The sequence below is a fragment of the Microtus ochrogaster genome, unplaced genomic scaffold (assembly GCF_000317375.1).
Source record: "Microtus ochrogaster isolate Prairie Vole_2 unplaced genomic scaffold, MicOch1.0 UNK9, whole genome shotgun sequence".
In the NCBI taxonomy this organism is placed as follows: Eukaryota; Metazoa; Chordata; class Mammalia; order Rodentia; family Cricetidae; genus Microtus; species Microtus ochrogaster.
In genome coordinates this window covers 8,811,260-8,824,422 of record NW_004949107.1, presented here as the reverse complement: position 1 = coordinate 8,824,422, position 13,163 = coordinate 8,811,260, and the positions used below count along the sequence as shown (strand labels likewise).

The 13,163-nt window shown below is 49.2% G+C and overlaps 1 protein-coding gene across 1 annotated transcript in view; it reads left to right on the top strand.

Annotated features, from left to right (window-relative positions):
* Window positions 1-2,684: 2,684 nt before the first annotated feature.
* The window catches only part of B3gnt2 (UDP-GlcNAc:betaGal beta-1,3-N-acetylglucosaminyltransferase 2), a 24,180-nt gene continuing 13,701 nt past the window's right edge, over window positions 2,685-13,163 (top strand). The window contains exon 1 of the mRNA XM_005366468.2: window positions 2,685-2,915. The gene's annotated coding sequence lies outside the window, so the exon portion shown is untranslated. The remainder of the gene's footprint in view (window positions 2,916-13,163) is intronic.

Genomic DNA, 13,163 nt, shown 5'->3' with positions numbered 1-13,163 from the left:
GTCCTCCAGATCTGAGCAGCTGTCCTGAGTCCTCCAGATCTGAGCAGCTGTCCCGAGTCCTCCAGATCTGAGCAGTTGCCCAAGCCTTTGTGGTGGTGGTGGTGTCTGTTTTCTACTGCTGTCTCCATCAATCCCCTCCTGCCTGTGCCCTGCCCCCTTCTTATTGCAGAGGATACCTTACCCATAGTGCAAATTTTAGAATATAATTTCTACCTCAAATGTCTCATGGAATAACACCCTCACCCTTAGAGCTAGAAACTTCTTGTCTGGTGGCTTTTTCTCTTTGTCAACTTGAAACAAGCCAGAGATATCTGGGAAGAGAAACCTCAGTTGAGAAATGCCTTTCCCAGATTGTCTGCAGTGCAGTTTTTTTGATTAATGCCTGATATGAAAGGGCGCAGCCCACCGGTAGCAGTGCTGTCCCAGGCAGGCAATCCTAGCAGGCTGAGCAAGCCACAGGGTTCCTCATTGTCTCTGTATCAGTTCCTGCCTCAGTTTCCCTGGCTGATGAGTTGTAAGCCAAACCAACCCTTTCTTCTCACGCTGCTTTTGGTCATGGTGGTTTTTTTTTTTTTTTGGTCATGGTGTTTTATCATAGCAATAGAAAACCAAGCTTAAAAGACACTTTCCTTGGACTCTCCAAATGATTCTGTTCTTACACTTCCTTTCGTCCATATCAAAATTGTAATTAGTTTCAGTACATTTAATTAAGTACCTCTCCAGGGAGGCTGTGCGCTCCAAGAGAAAGTGTCGTGTTTGCTGTCCCGGCACTTTGCCCTGCGCTCGGCACCTACGTTGGACAGCACAATTATTAAATGTGTATCTCTGCCTACGGATGTTGAACCCCGGTCATAACCTAAGAGTAAGCACAACAGCTAAGTGGGTGTGGAATCCAGCACGGAGTTATTCGCCCAAAGTCACTGTGGAAGCTGGCTGGCATGCTTCCAGCGGCACTCAATGGCACCACGGACAGAATGCTTCCCATTTTCCTTCCTTCTTTCTTTTTTTAAAGTTCAGGGCCTGGGCAGCTAGCTCTTGGCAGCTGTGGAAGACTCCAGCTTTACTTCCCCGTTGCTTGCCAGCTGACTTTACTCAAAACTCCTCGGCTAGCAATCCTTGAAAGCGTGTCTGTGGCTACTGAGAGCGCAGTGAAGGGAAACAGTAACATCTGATGCAGGGAACAATCCAGCTTTGTCTCCTCACGGTATTTATGTGTCAAAACAGGGGCCGGCAGCTAATCAAACACACAGACCTAACTTCTAATTTGCTTCTTTTCAAATGTTTTATTTGTTCTCCGAATTATGAATAAAATCGTGTGTGTGTGTGTGTGTGTGAACCCTGAAACCCAAGCAATTCCCGTTCCTTTCTTGCCCAGGGTTACAGTGGTTAAGCGTTTGTGTGACAACACAAAAATCCAACTTGTTGCCTTCCTGTCGCTCTTAGGCGAAGCGTGACCAACACAAAAAAACAGTAAGGTCTGGAGGCTGCCAATCAACATTTCCAGAGCCAGCACTCAAAATTCCTTCTTCTGGACGACCCCCTCCCCCCCATCCACGAGGCTCGACGCAGCCAAAACAACTAGTGGGCTGCTGCGTTTCGCTGAGAGTAGGCGCTGTGGTCCAGCGGGCTGAAATTCAACCCCCAGCGCTCGATAATGGCTTCCCGTTGGCTAACTCCGCCTGACAGTCTTCTGCAAAAACTCAAACAGGTGTGGAGAGTTAATTTCTCAGCGGGATTAACTCTAGAGGGTCGTTCTAAGGCCTCGCCGATAAGGATGAAGGGGGAGCTTCCAGGCGCGCCCGGACTCGGTGCTCAAGGCGTGCCAGGCCTACTCAAGCCTTGCAAACTAGAGCGACTTCTCCATCCGGTCTCGCGGGCTTCCCCACCGGGCCTCACCTTGGCAGGCAGCGCTTTGGGGAGGCTGAGAAGGCGCTGGGTTAGGGGTGACCATCGCGGGTCCCGTGCGCTTTGCGCATGGGTTTGGTTAGTGCCCACCCCAGCAGCGTTATGAGGGCTCAGCGTTGGGATGGCAGGCTGCCCTCACTCCTGGCGTCGTCGTGTGGGTGCCCCCGCTCCCCATCTTGCATTCCTGCCTTCTCGAGGCGCGAGTGGAACCACGTGGAAAACCCCATATCTTCACAACCCGAAGACCCGGAGCCGAACAGGCACCACCCTTGGGCTTTGAGCAGCCAGATGGCACCAGACACTGGGTGCCCGGCGAGCAAAGGTCAGATTCACTTAGGTCCAGGTTTCCCTCTCCTCACCTCCCAAGGTGGAGCCGTCTAAGGCCTAGGCACACGCCGGTCCTGGCCGGAAAGAGCCATCAAAACTCTCACCAAGCGCCAAGCCGACAAGCACAGAGGAGCCCCGGGAGCTGAGGAGTTTGGACTGGACCCTGAGTCTCGGCAGGGTGGGGGGAGGCTACTTCTTGGGGCGGGTGGGGGGCGCATCTTTGGAGATCGCGATTCCCGGTGTAGCAGAGGGCTTTCAGCGCGTCACGAAGGGCGGAGAGCCCGGCGGGCCCGGGTGCAGACCGGTGGGAAGGTGGGAGGTCGGCCTTCCCCAAACTTGGGCTACGGGGTGGGGCCCGGCCGTCCCGGCGGTGACGCGCGAGGGTGGCGCTGCGTCTGATTGGTGCGGCGGGCGGAGGCGGGGCCGGTGGGGGGGGGACGCCGTAGGCGGCGGCGGTGCCAGGAGCCGCGGCGGGGAGTGAGGCGCGTCGGCGGCAGCGGCAACAAGTGCTGGAGCCGAGGCGAGCCGGAGCCTCCCAGACCCCGCCGGGCTGCCCGTCCGCGCGCGGCGCATGGAGCAAGAGCGGCGGCGGTCGCGGGGCTGAGCCGCAAGCGCGGCTGGGACGTGGATGCTGCCGCGGTCTCCCGCTCCGCCCCGCAGAGCTGGAGCTGCCCCCGGACAAGGTAGGGCCGGGTGGGTGGGCACGGGCCCGGCGTCCCCGCCCTGCCGCCAGTTCCGGCCGGTGCGGGCGCCCTGCACTCCCGCCGCTCCTCCGTGGCTCCTGCGGTGTCTCTGCTCCTTCGGGCCCTCCTCCCCTCCGCCCGGCTCCTCACTTCCCTGGCCTCCGCACAATCGTTTCCCCGGCCTCCTCACCTACCGCTCCTTCTCCCCTCCTGCCCGACCTTCTCACCTGCTCTGCCTCCGCTGTTCCTGCTGTCACAGGGAGAGGGCAGTGACACCCTGGGGCCGCGCTGCACCCCGCGCGGGAGGTGCGGGCCGGGCGGTGGGGGAGCGGCGCGTGCGGTGTGCTGCCCCGCCCGCGCACTGCGCCGGGCTCGGGTGCCGCAGGGGCAGATCAGGTGTTTGTGAGCTTCTGGCGGCCGCTTTCCACCCGCGCCCTCCCCCAAGCTGCAGGCACTGTTACCTCCGAGTCCCCAAAGACTGGTTTCTGTGAAACTTCGGGAGAACCATTCGCTTTGACCTCTAAAATAAAATATTCCACGCCGCCCGCGTTGAATGATTAACCAGACTCAGGACAGAGCCTGGGGAGCGGACCCTGCGAGTGGCGGGTGGGCGAGCCTGCGGAGCGGGGACCCTTTTGGGGACCTGATACCCAGCGTCTGGTTAATTGCACTCGTTTGGGGTCCCCTGAGCTGTGGGGTCTTAGGTGGAAAGGAAGTTCAGTGAAGACGGCTACTTTTTAGTGTCACGGCGTGCGAGGTCATCTTGAAAAGTATTGTACACATTTTGTAACCTGGGTTGGCTGCAGGGTGGCTGGTCTTTGCTCCCTTGCCCGCGGTGTTCGCGTCAGCATCCCCAACTTGATAGACTGATGGGAATTGTAAAACCTGTTCTTCTGCCCCTCAACCCCCCCCCCCCCGTAAGCCGTGCTTTTCAGGTTTCAAAGCCAGTGGGTGAAAATAGGCTTCCTGTTATAACAGATTCTTTCAGGGTTTGTGGGGGGAGGCAACGGGACTGAGCTAGGAGGGTGGGACCAGGGCCCAGCCCAGAGTGCGCTCCAGTGGGGTTCAAACCTCTCACCGCGAGGGACCCGCCCGAGGCCGGCTGGTCACTTCCACCTGTCCTAGTCCGACTTCTGTTTCTTTTTAATAGAGATTATGAAACCTAGTCGAACCGGGGAGTTTTTACGCACAGTCCGAGAGCTCTTTATATTTGGTTAGGTTTTAAGACCAAAGAAGTGTGCCGGAGCCCCGTAGAACTTGGCCTGAGTAATTTCCGCGCTTTCCAGCGCGGTGGTCTTTTTTTAATCAGCCGATCGCTTGAAACTTCCTTTCCAGCGTGAATACTGCTTTCCCCCTCGGGACGCTGTCTGCTGCTCTTAATTTAGTGTTTTTGTGCAGATGGCAAATATAATAGAATGCCGAATTCTCCGTTAAACTTAAGTCCCTTCACTGGGCTTGTTTCTGCCACGTGCTGTTAAGTGACAAGTTAGTGTGAGCCTTGTTTCCCCTACTTAGTTTCAGAAACGGGATACTTGCTTTGTACGGTTGTTTTTGAAGACGAATAGGATGCTTAAGTGCTTAAAGAGATCACAGCGAAGTTCCCGCTGGTTCAGCTTCCGCTTGCCAAAAACAGTGATCTCTTGTTGGAACCGTTCAGATTTGTCTAGCTGAAATCGCCCAAGCTTGACAGATGGAGGTAGCAGGTTTTTAAGACCTAAGGAATGAGGTAGTCTTAGAAAAAAACAAACATAATTTGCTTATGAATTGCTTTCGCCTAGTCCCTGTGCTTTTGTAAGGCCTGGGCATAGAGATGGCTTATGGTTTCGAAGATATACTTAAAAAAAAATAATTCAAAGCAGTGCATGGTGGTCCATATCTTTGATCCCAGTACTCAGGAAGCAGAGGCTAGCTAATCGCTACCTTCTAGGCCAGCCTGGGCTACACAGAGAAACCTTGTCTCGAAAAACCAAAAAAATTAAAAAAAAATAGATTTCCCTAATTTTAACATATTACAGTTACGCTAAAAGTGGGGGATGGATAATTTACTGTTGAATTTCCACTATACTGTTTGTTCAAATATGTGTGTATGTTTAAGGGTTATATTAGGAGACAAGACCAAATACTGCTCGTCTTAAAATGATGCTGGTTGGTTTTAAAGTTGGGATATTCTATATTAGAAATTTGGGGGGCTTTCTCAAATGAAGGAGAGAAAGGATAAGTCTTTGTTTCTCAAGTAAACTTGGAAATGGCTACTGTTTTGTTTTTAGCCATAATTTAGGGCCAGGTGTGGGGCCTATACCTTTAATACCAGCACAGGGAAGGCAGAGGCAAGCAGATCTTTTAAGTTCTAGGAGAGCCAGGGCTACATAGACTCTATCTCAACAACAAACAAAATAATCCGTAATTTCGGGTCTCTATTAGACCTGTCTTGACACATTGGGTGGGTGCTATTAATTTTTCCTAACTCGTTTAATGGACATGTTATTTGACTGTTCGGGCATTTTAAAACAGCTTTATTAGACAGTCTGTTCATACTTCAAAAATTACTAAGTAGAGTTTTGAGATTTTGCAACCAGGCTAGTATTTGGTACTACAACCCATTAAAACACACAAATAGCGGTATATAAATTACCAAAACTCTCAGAACTTACCATAGCAGTCTTTTGTCGTCTCTAATTGCTTTGGGGTCACAATTGTCTGGCATTCTATGCTGTGTACAGATTAAAGCATGAATTGAATGAGGCTCAACTATTTCCAAAGCAGTAAATATTTCCTAATTACTTAACAGAAATTACTCAGGTAAGGAGACAGCACTTAACCCCAGGCCCAGCTCACCCTGCCCTACCCCAGATATAGTTCCAGCTGTCTTTTCTCCCCTTCTGGAGTGGGTGCTTGATGAATATATTAAAATGGTAGGATGAATTTCTGCCTCTCTAGAGAGGCAATTACTGTTTGGATAAGGGGTGTGTGCGTGTGTGGGGTGAGGCTTTTTGAGAATTGATGTAATCATTTCATCATCGCCTACTGGTAGAGAGGCTTTGCCAGTCCGAACAGAGCCTGAGAAGCAGTTACAGTTTGATGGACTGGTTCCTGAGTATCCAGGTGCAGTTACTCCTGGAAAAAGTTAGCCCTGCTGAGTTTCCTATTAGTCTCAACTGTATGTTGCCAGTATTGTAAAGTTGTTACTTTTGCTGCCAGCTTTGTTTGCTTGGTTTGGCTTCATTATTGTAACAAAATCCCAATTTTTTGAGAGCCAGCATTGTATCTGATTAAATATAATGTGTATTTTTAACATTTATGGTACTTTTAGGTGTCCATATTATATGTAAATGTAATAAATTATCACAAATTATTTTCTGTGTCTCTATAGACATTCCCTTCAGCAGGGTGTTATCTTTTGGTTTTGTTTTGCTTTTTCTCCTTGAGGGAAAATTCCCAGTAGTCAGGAAATCGATACTTTCCACTTTTCATTCTGTGACATTTTAAACTAGGTTTGTTTAGATTCTTCAAATCAAAAAAAAAAAAAAAAAGAAACCAACAAAAACCAAAAAACCTTACTAACCAAGGTAATCAGTTCTAAGAATGTAGCAAGGCCCTGTGAACTGTGAAAAGATGGTTTGGTAGTTAGGACCATGAACTTGGAGTCAGTTGACCAAGGGTTTCCTTTCTGTTAATGACATAATGTAGCCTGTGCTGAACGCGTGAGTGTGAGCTCCTGTTTATGTTAAGAAGTAGGAACTTCCTCTCTCTAAAGGCTCCTGTGCTTGCCCTTGAGAGTGACATCACTGCAAATGTCATTTACAGCGCTGTAGGTTGGTTTTACCTGACCTCTAGTTAATTAGAATCAGTTATAGCACATGCAGTGTTTTATAAACAGTGGAGTTTGAACCTGGTTTTACCACACTAGCTCTGTGATGATGTGTGTGTTGCTTGGCCTCCTTGAACCATGAGATGCTAGGAAAATTAAAGCAAATGATACAGCTAAGATACCTGGGTGGGCGAGATACCTTGGTGAGTATGGGGGTGCCTGCCATCAAACCTGACTGTGTGAGTTCAACCCCTGGATCTCAGAGAGAAGCAACTCCTCCCCCCCCCCACCCCCGCAAGTTGTCTTCTGACCACTACTGTGTGCCGTGACTGATGGAGCACATGCAAGTACTCATACATGCAAATTTAATAAAACACGAGCACCATACCTGAGATGCTGATAACTAAAGGAATTAGATCGTTTCTGTTTAAATAAGCTATGTCATTATAAAAGCTACTTCAGTCTTGTCCTGGAACTCAATAGGACGGTCAGGCAGGCCTTCAAACTCCCATCCCCCTGCCTCTGCCTCCCCAGTGCTGGCATTAAAAGCTTGCACCTCCACACCTGGCTAATGGGGTGGGGGGGGTTGTTGAAAGTTAGAAATAAAATCTGTTGATTGAATACCTTGTTTGGCATTTAGTTTAAGATGTGTTCTTAAAGGTGATGACCTCCTGTTTACCTCTGCTGATCCACGTTGAGATGCCCCACCCAGAGCTGTTTGGGCACCTGCATGGTATGAGCTAGCTTGTAAAAGGTGAGGTGATGGGGGCCCCTGAAGTGCCCTGACGAAGCACCCTGAGTGCTCAGACAGCATTTACCACTTCATGTTTTGTGAGTAGATCATTTGAGAAGCGAGAGCCCGTTGCCAGCTGTGTTAATTGTATGCTTCCTTCTGGCCATTTAAACCCTTTCAGTGTGTCGGTGCCCTCGGGTCCCTTGCCTGTTAATGGGTACTTCTCATTCCGTAATTGCAACTTGGACAACACTTTGGTGTTTTTCTAAAAGGACCTTTTTATATTTATTTAGAAGCAATATTCAAGATACCTTAAAGGAGAGGCCTTCGGTTGCCCTGCACGTTAAGGATAACTTCCGTCACCAGTTTCTTTCGTACCCTTCTAGGAGCTCATCTCTGCATTTCGGCAGTTTTGAAATGACCAGGAAATCCAGTAGTGCTGGATTCGATGACATTTGATGTCTGCGGGTCTGCCTTAGAGGGTGCCCGGCAGACATAGCAGAGCTTTGAAAACCTAGGCTGGAGACCCTGCACGCCATGGCCTCTCCTTGGGACGGACCCTTTTGCCCACAAAAAGTGGCACACTGTTCCTGGCAGAGTTTGAGAGGGAATGGCTGCTCATGGTCGTTATGTTTGCATAACCACAAAGGTTCTGGGTCCTGTCTGTGCCTTTGAGTCTGCCGAGTGCTTGGCCAATAGTGTGTGCTTCCAAACGGTGTTACAAGATACCGTGGGAGCAGCCAAGAAAGGCTTCCTGAGGAAGTGGTATTGAGACTGCACTACACTGGATGAACAAAAAATACTTCAAGAGCAGAGAAAGCATCCAGAGGGCTGAGGGATGCAAGCTAAGAGAGAGGACCCAGCAAGAGGCTCAAGTGGGCAAGGTGAAGGAACACCCTCTCTTACAGCTCCGCTTTGGAGAACAGGGAAGATGAGGAAGGTCTTGACACAGCCTTAGTGACCATGCAGAGACAGGAGTTAGAGTTGGGGGGTAGTGGAGAGCCGCTGAATGCTCTTGCAGTTGTTGAGGAAGATAAACTTGAGGCAGAGAGGTGGCTCAGAGGCCTGGTGTTGTATGTGTCCCTGCAGGACTGTCTGATTGGTCCTTGCTGGTGTGTTCTCACAGCTGAGGAGCCTTTAAAGATAGCAATGTCTGGAGGTCACTTCTCGGGCTGACTCCTCTGGTCTCTGTGGGAATGTTGGAAGTTCTGGTGTCCCCTACTGGACTGCTCCACCTTTGTTCCCCGTTTCCTCCCATTTCCATCCCGGCCTTTGGCCCTTGTGCCCACCACTTCCGTTAGTAGTGTCAGTCCAGCACTCCTCTCTGTTCAGCATGTTCACCAGCCTCTTCAGTGAGCTGCAGCTTTATTGTGGTTGTCTATTTTAGCCACTGCCTGTTGGTATTTGTTCGCTTATCTCATTAGTCCTGGGTGGGAAAAACCGAGGGCCCCAGGAGCGGTTCATGGTTAAAGTGTATATTACATTTGAAATTTGAGAGGTGTAAAAACCAACTCATGGGTGATGGGATGGAATTTGGAAACATTAAGGAAGATGTGGAAGAGGGTGAACCTCCAGGCACATCGGATTGGATGGAGTCTGGAGTAGTGTCTATGAGGGTCCCAGCCTAGCAACAGACTTGGTCCAACCCTACTGAGTGGCCCATTTTGAGGACTCTGACCAGTTTCCAAAGATGCCAAGAGTCAGGAGAAAGAGAAGGTGTTTGGGGGAAGGGAAGGCTGAGGTCATGGCCTGCAGTGTTGGGCCTGGAAGTCAGCAGGATTCAAGAATTATGACAATCTAGAAAGGAAAGGGGATTGGGAAAGGTCCGAGGAAGTCTAGGAGCCTGATTAGGACAGGGTGCTTGTGACCACCAGAGAGTGCAGTTTTACCCTAGGGGAGCAGTGTCTGATGGGTGGCTAGAACAGTGGCCTTGGGGCAGACAGCATGACAGCCCACTGGAGGTCTTGCTCCAGTTGTTTTGACTTTGTGACCGACAACAAGCATCCTGGCAACCATGGCAAAGGTTAAAGGTGTTTGTTACCCCTTTGTAAAAGCATGATAAACCTGAAGATTGGCTGGTGAACAGCTTTAATCCCAGCACTGGGTAGCAGAGGCAGGCTCCATGCCAGTTAAGGTTACACAGTGAGGCCCTGACTTCAGGTGCTTCGGGGCACATTCACACACAGGTGGGTGGAAAGAATGCTCCAAGTCTTGACTGTGAAGGCGCTAACATTCAAGCAAGATTCTGTGGCCCATGAACTCCACACTTAAAATTCATCTTCAGGGTTTTAAGAGAGTGTTTATGTTCTTTGAAATGCTCTACCAACTGTGTGTATGTGTGTGTGCGTGCGTGCACTTGCCTGTGTGCTGAAAAGGACCCTTTAGCTCTGACCTTAGATTGTCAGTGATATTTAAAAATCAAATTATTTGAATTATTTGTCTAACATCGAAAAGGGATGAGGTGGGTTTATTAACAGATGGCACCCTCTGAATCTTTGAGCTCGGCAGTGGAAAATTCAACCAAAGTTGGAAAATATTTAGGGGGGAAAGATAGAAAATGATACAATAGAAAATAATGTTGCAACAGTAAAAGTAATACAAGTTAAAGGTAAAGCTAACAGCTTCTCCTGTAGCTCTTACATTGTATTAGTCTACTAGGCTCTGTAGGGCATGCTGGGTGCTGAGCCATCTTTTGGGAGGGCTTTTGGGGGGTCTTTTGAGAGACTTGAGGTCCTGGGGCTGCTCCCTAATGGGCACCAGATGTACCTTGGTTGCTTTGATTCTTTAAATGAGAGGCAACCATCTTACTTTTTCTTGCCACATAAGGAATTATTCCCTTCAAAGGAATTTAAAATATCTCCCACGAATACTCCTATTTTTAACTGAATGTTTTCTTTTGAGTTTTTGTTCTCAGGGTTCTGGTGGGTTGTCTTTTTAAAAAAAAACAAACAAAAAAAAGCAACAAACTCTTTATAATGGAAACTTTGAAATCGTATGTGGTGAAGCCTCTGGGGCAATCCTACTGTTCTCGCCCCACCCTGCCCATATCCTGTCTGCCTTGGGCACCGAGCAGGAGGGAGAGGGAAGTGCCCCTGAGTAGGGTGGGGCAGGCAAGCCTGCTGGCCCTGGAAATGGCTGCACACGCTGGCTGGGGTGTAACACTGAGGTGACGAGCCTGTTAAGAGGTGGGGGCTGGATTTCCCGACTGTTCTGCCTTGTGCCCGTATACAGAATGAACACTAATTTTTCTTGGCAAGTGGCCAGAGAAAGACAGATTACTGCTTCACCTCTTGAAATATGTAGCCATTAGTCTTGGTTGGATTACTGAACGATTTCTTCAACCACCATTAACAGGACTTTTGGATGAAAGGCCAAAATGTCACTACTTCAAGGATATGTATTTTAAATATGCTTTATTTTTATTCTTAAAAAACTTAGCTGAAACAGTCCACGGATACCACTCAGTAAGTAGTTGAAATTTAAGCAGCCTCCAAGAGGCTGGAGGAACAGGGATGGGAGCGGAGAGGAAGGATGGCTTGCTCCAGGGTCACATGTCACTAGGAACACAGTCTTCCCAGAGAAGGAGAGGTGACATTGCAGAGGCTGCTCATGCGGAGAGCAATGAGTGTTGCCTGGCTTTTACTGATGGGGTGCTAGCACTAGTGGGGTGCTCGGGGAGCATCCACCGTTTGTGCTCTTGAGGGCGACTGCACGGTACAGCCTCTCTCTGGGCTTGGAGCCATTCTGTTTGGGAAGCAGGCCTGGCAGGTAATATACATCCAAGGGGTGGATCTTTTCCTCCTCAGTGGTATGGACTCCTCTGTGGCGTGCTGGGCACCAGGAAGAGGTGATTACAGGCAGGGATGGAGCCTGGCCCTTCAGGGATGGTGTCGAACTGAGAGGCCAGAGACCTGTCGGGGCTTTGAGAGTAGCATTCCTGGATGGACAGGGCCGGTCCTAGGCAGAGTGCTGAATGAGGGTGGGGTGGCCATCCCTCTGTATGCTGCTACTCCTGGGGGCAGAGAGCGTTTGGGCTTCTAGTTCTTGACTCCTGCTTCTTTCAAGGAACCTCAGGCAGGTTTCTGATCCTAGGGGCCAGATTCTCCCTCCAGTGAGGAGACTTGGTGTCTGCTTTCCTGGCTTTATGTATTCTTTGGGCCCTTGGTATACTTATGGCTAGGAGGAATGCTCGCTCAGTCAGTGCCTGAGGACTTAAGTGTACAGTTTGTTATTTAAAATGTTCTATTTAAAGTAAGCCTAGACTAAAGTTGTAAACGAAGTAATGAGTGACATCATTCTCTTATTATTTTATTTTGCCTTGCTCAGAATGGAGCCCCAGGTCTGGGGCAATGCTAGCCGAGCGCTCTGCTGCTGTGCTGGATCACCAGGCTTCTATTATGGTTTTCATGCCTAGGATTTTGTTTGTGTTTTTTGAGCCAAGACTTAGGTATTCCAGGCTGACCTTGGATTGGCTGTGTTGTGGCAACTTCTGCTCTTCCAGTGTCCGTTCCTACTGGGGTTATAGGCAAACCCCCAACCCGAGTTTGTGTGGTCCCGAGGAGCCAATCCAGGGCTGCGTGCAGTCTAGGCTCATCCCACCCACTCATCCTCAGTTCTCACGCCTCTTTCCAGAGGAGTCAGATTGCTGTAAACCAGGAGCTCCTGCTGTCTTCACAGTGACCAAGGACATGGTCTCTCTAGGGGAAATGTGTCACCAGAAGGCTTCATCTTAACAGCCACGAAGTTGAGACTTCCTGCAGCAATTTATTAGGTTACTTAAAATAAGCACCATGAATGTCGTCGGTTTAAGTTTAAATATTTATTGAAGTTACAAAGAAGATAATTATTAATGTGCTCGGTGCAGTCCCATCTTGCGGCTTGTTTACACAGTGCTTTCCTGAGGTTTAGAGGTTGTATCTTTTATTTTGATAATGGGAATGCCTTCAAACTATTTTACAGGGCATAGGAATTACCAAATATAATTGAATTGAATAAATAGAATTGAGAAAAACAGAGTTTGCCCATAGAGTATCTGTTGGGAATAACAGGTTTGTGGTGTTGTTTTTTTTTGTTGTTGTTGTTTTGTTTTTTTGAGATAGGGTTTTGCTGTACTTTTAGAGCCTGGCCTGGAACTAGCTCTTGTAGACCAGGCTGACCTCGAACTCACAGAGATCCGCCTGCCTCTGCCTCCCAAGTGCTGGGATTAAAGGCTTGCACCACCACCGCCCGGCTTGTGTTTGTTTGTTTTAAGGCAGAGTCTCGCAGGGTAACCTGGGCTGTCTTTACACACACTTGTGATCCTCCTGACTTCCCAGGTGTTGGAATTACAGGTGTGTGACACCATGCCTAGCCTTACATAGATGATTTAAAAATAAAAATTTTAAAGTTTTTTCTTAATATGTGTATGTATGCATGCCACATATGTGGATGCCCATGGAGGCCCCAAAAGGCTTTGGCTCCCCTGGAGGAGTGGTTGTGAGCCACCCCATGTAGATGCTTGGGTTCTTTGGAAGAACAGCCAGTGTTCTTAAACCTTTTTAGAAGATTTACTTTTATTTAAATGTGTGTGTGTGCCGGGCGGTGGTGGCGCACGCCTTTAATCCCAGCACTTGGGAGGCAGAAGCAGGCGGATCTCTGTGAGTTCGAGACCAGCCTGGTCTACAGAGCTAGTTCCAGGACAGGCTCCAAAACCACAGAGAAACCCTGT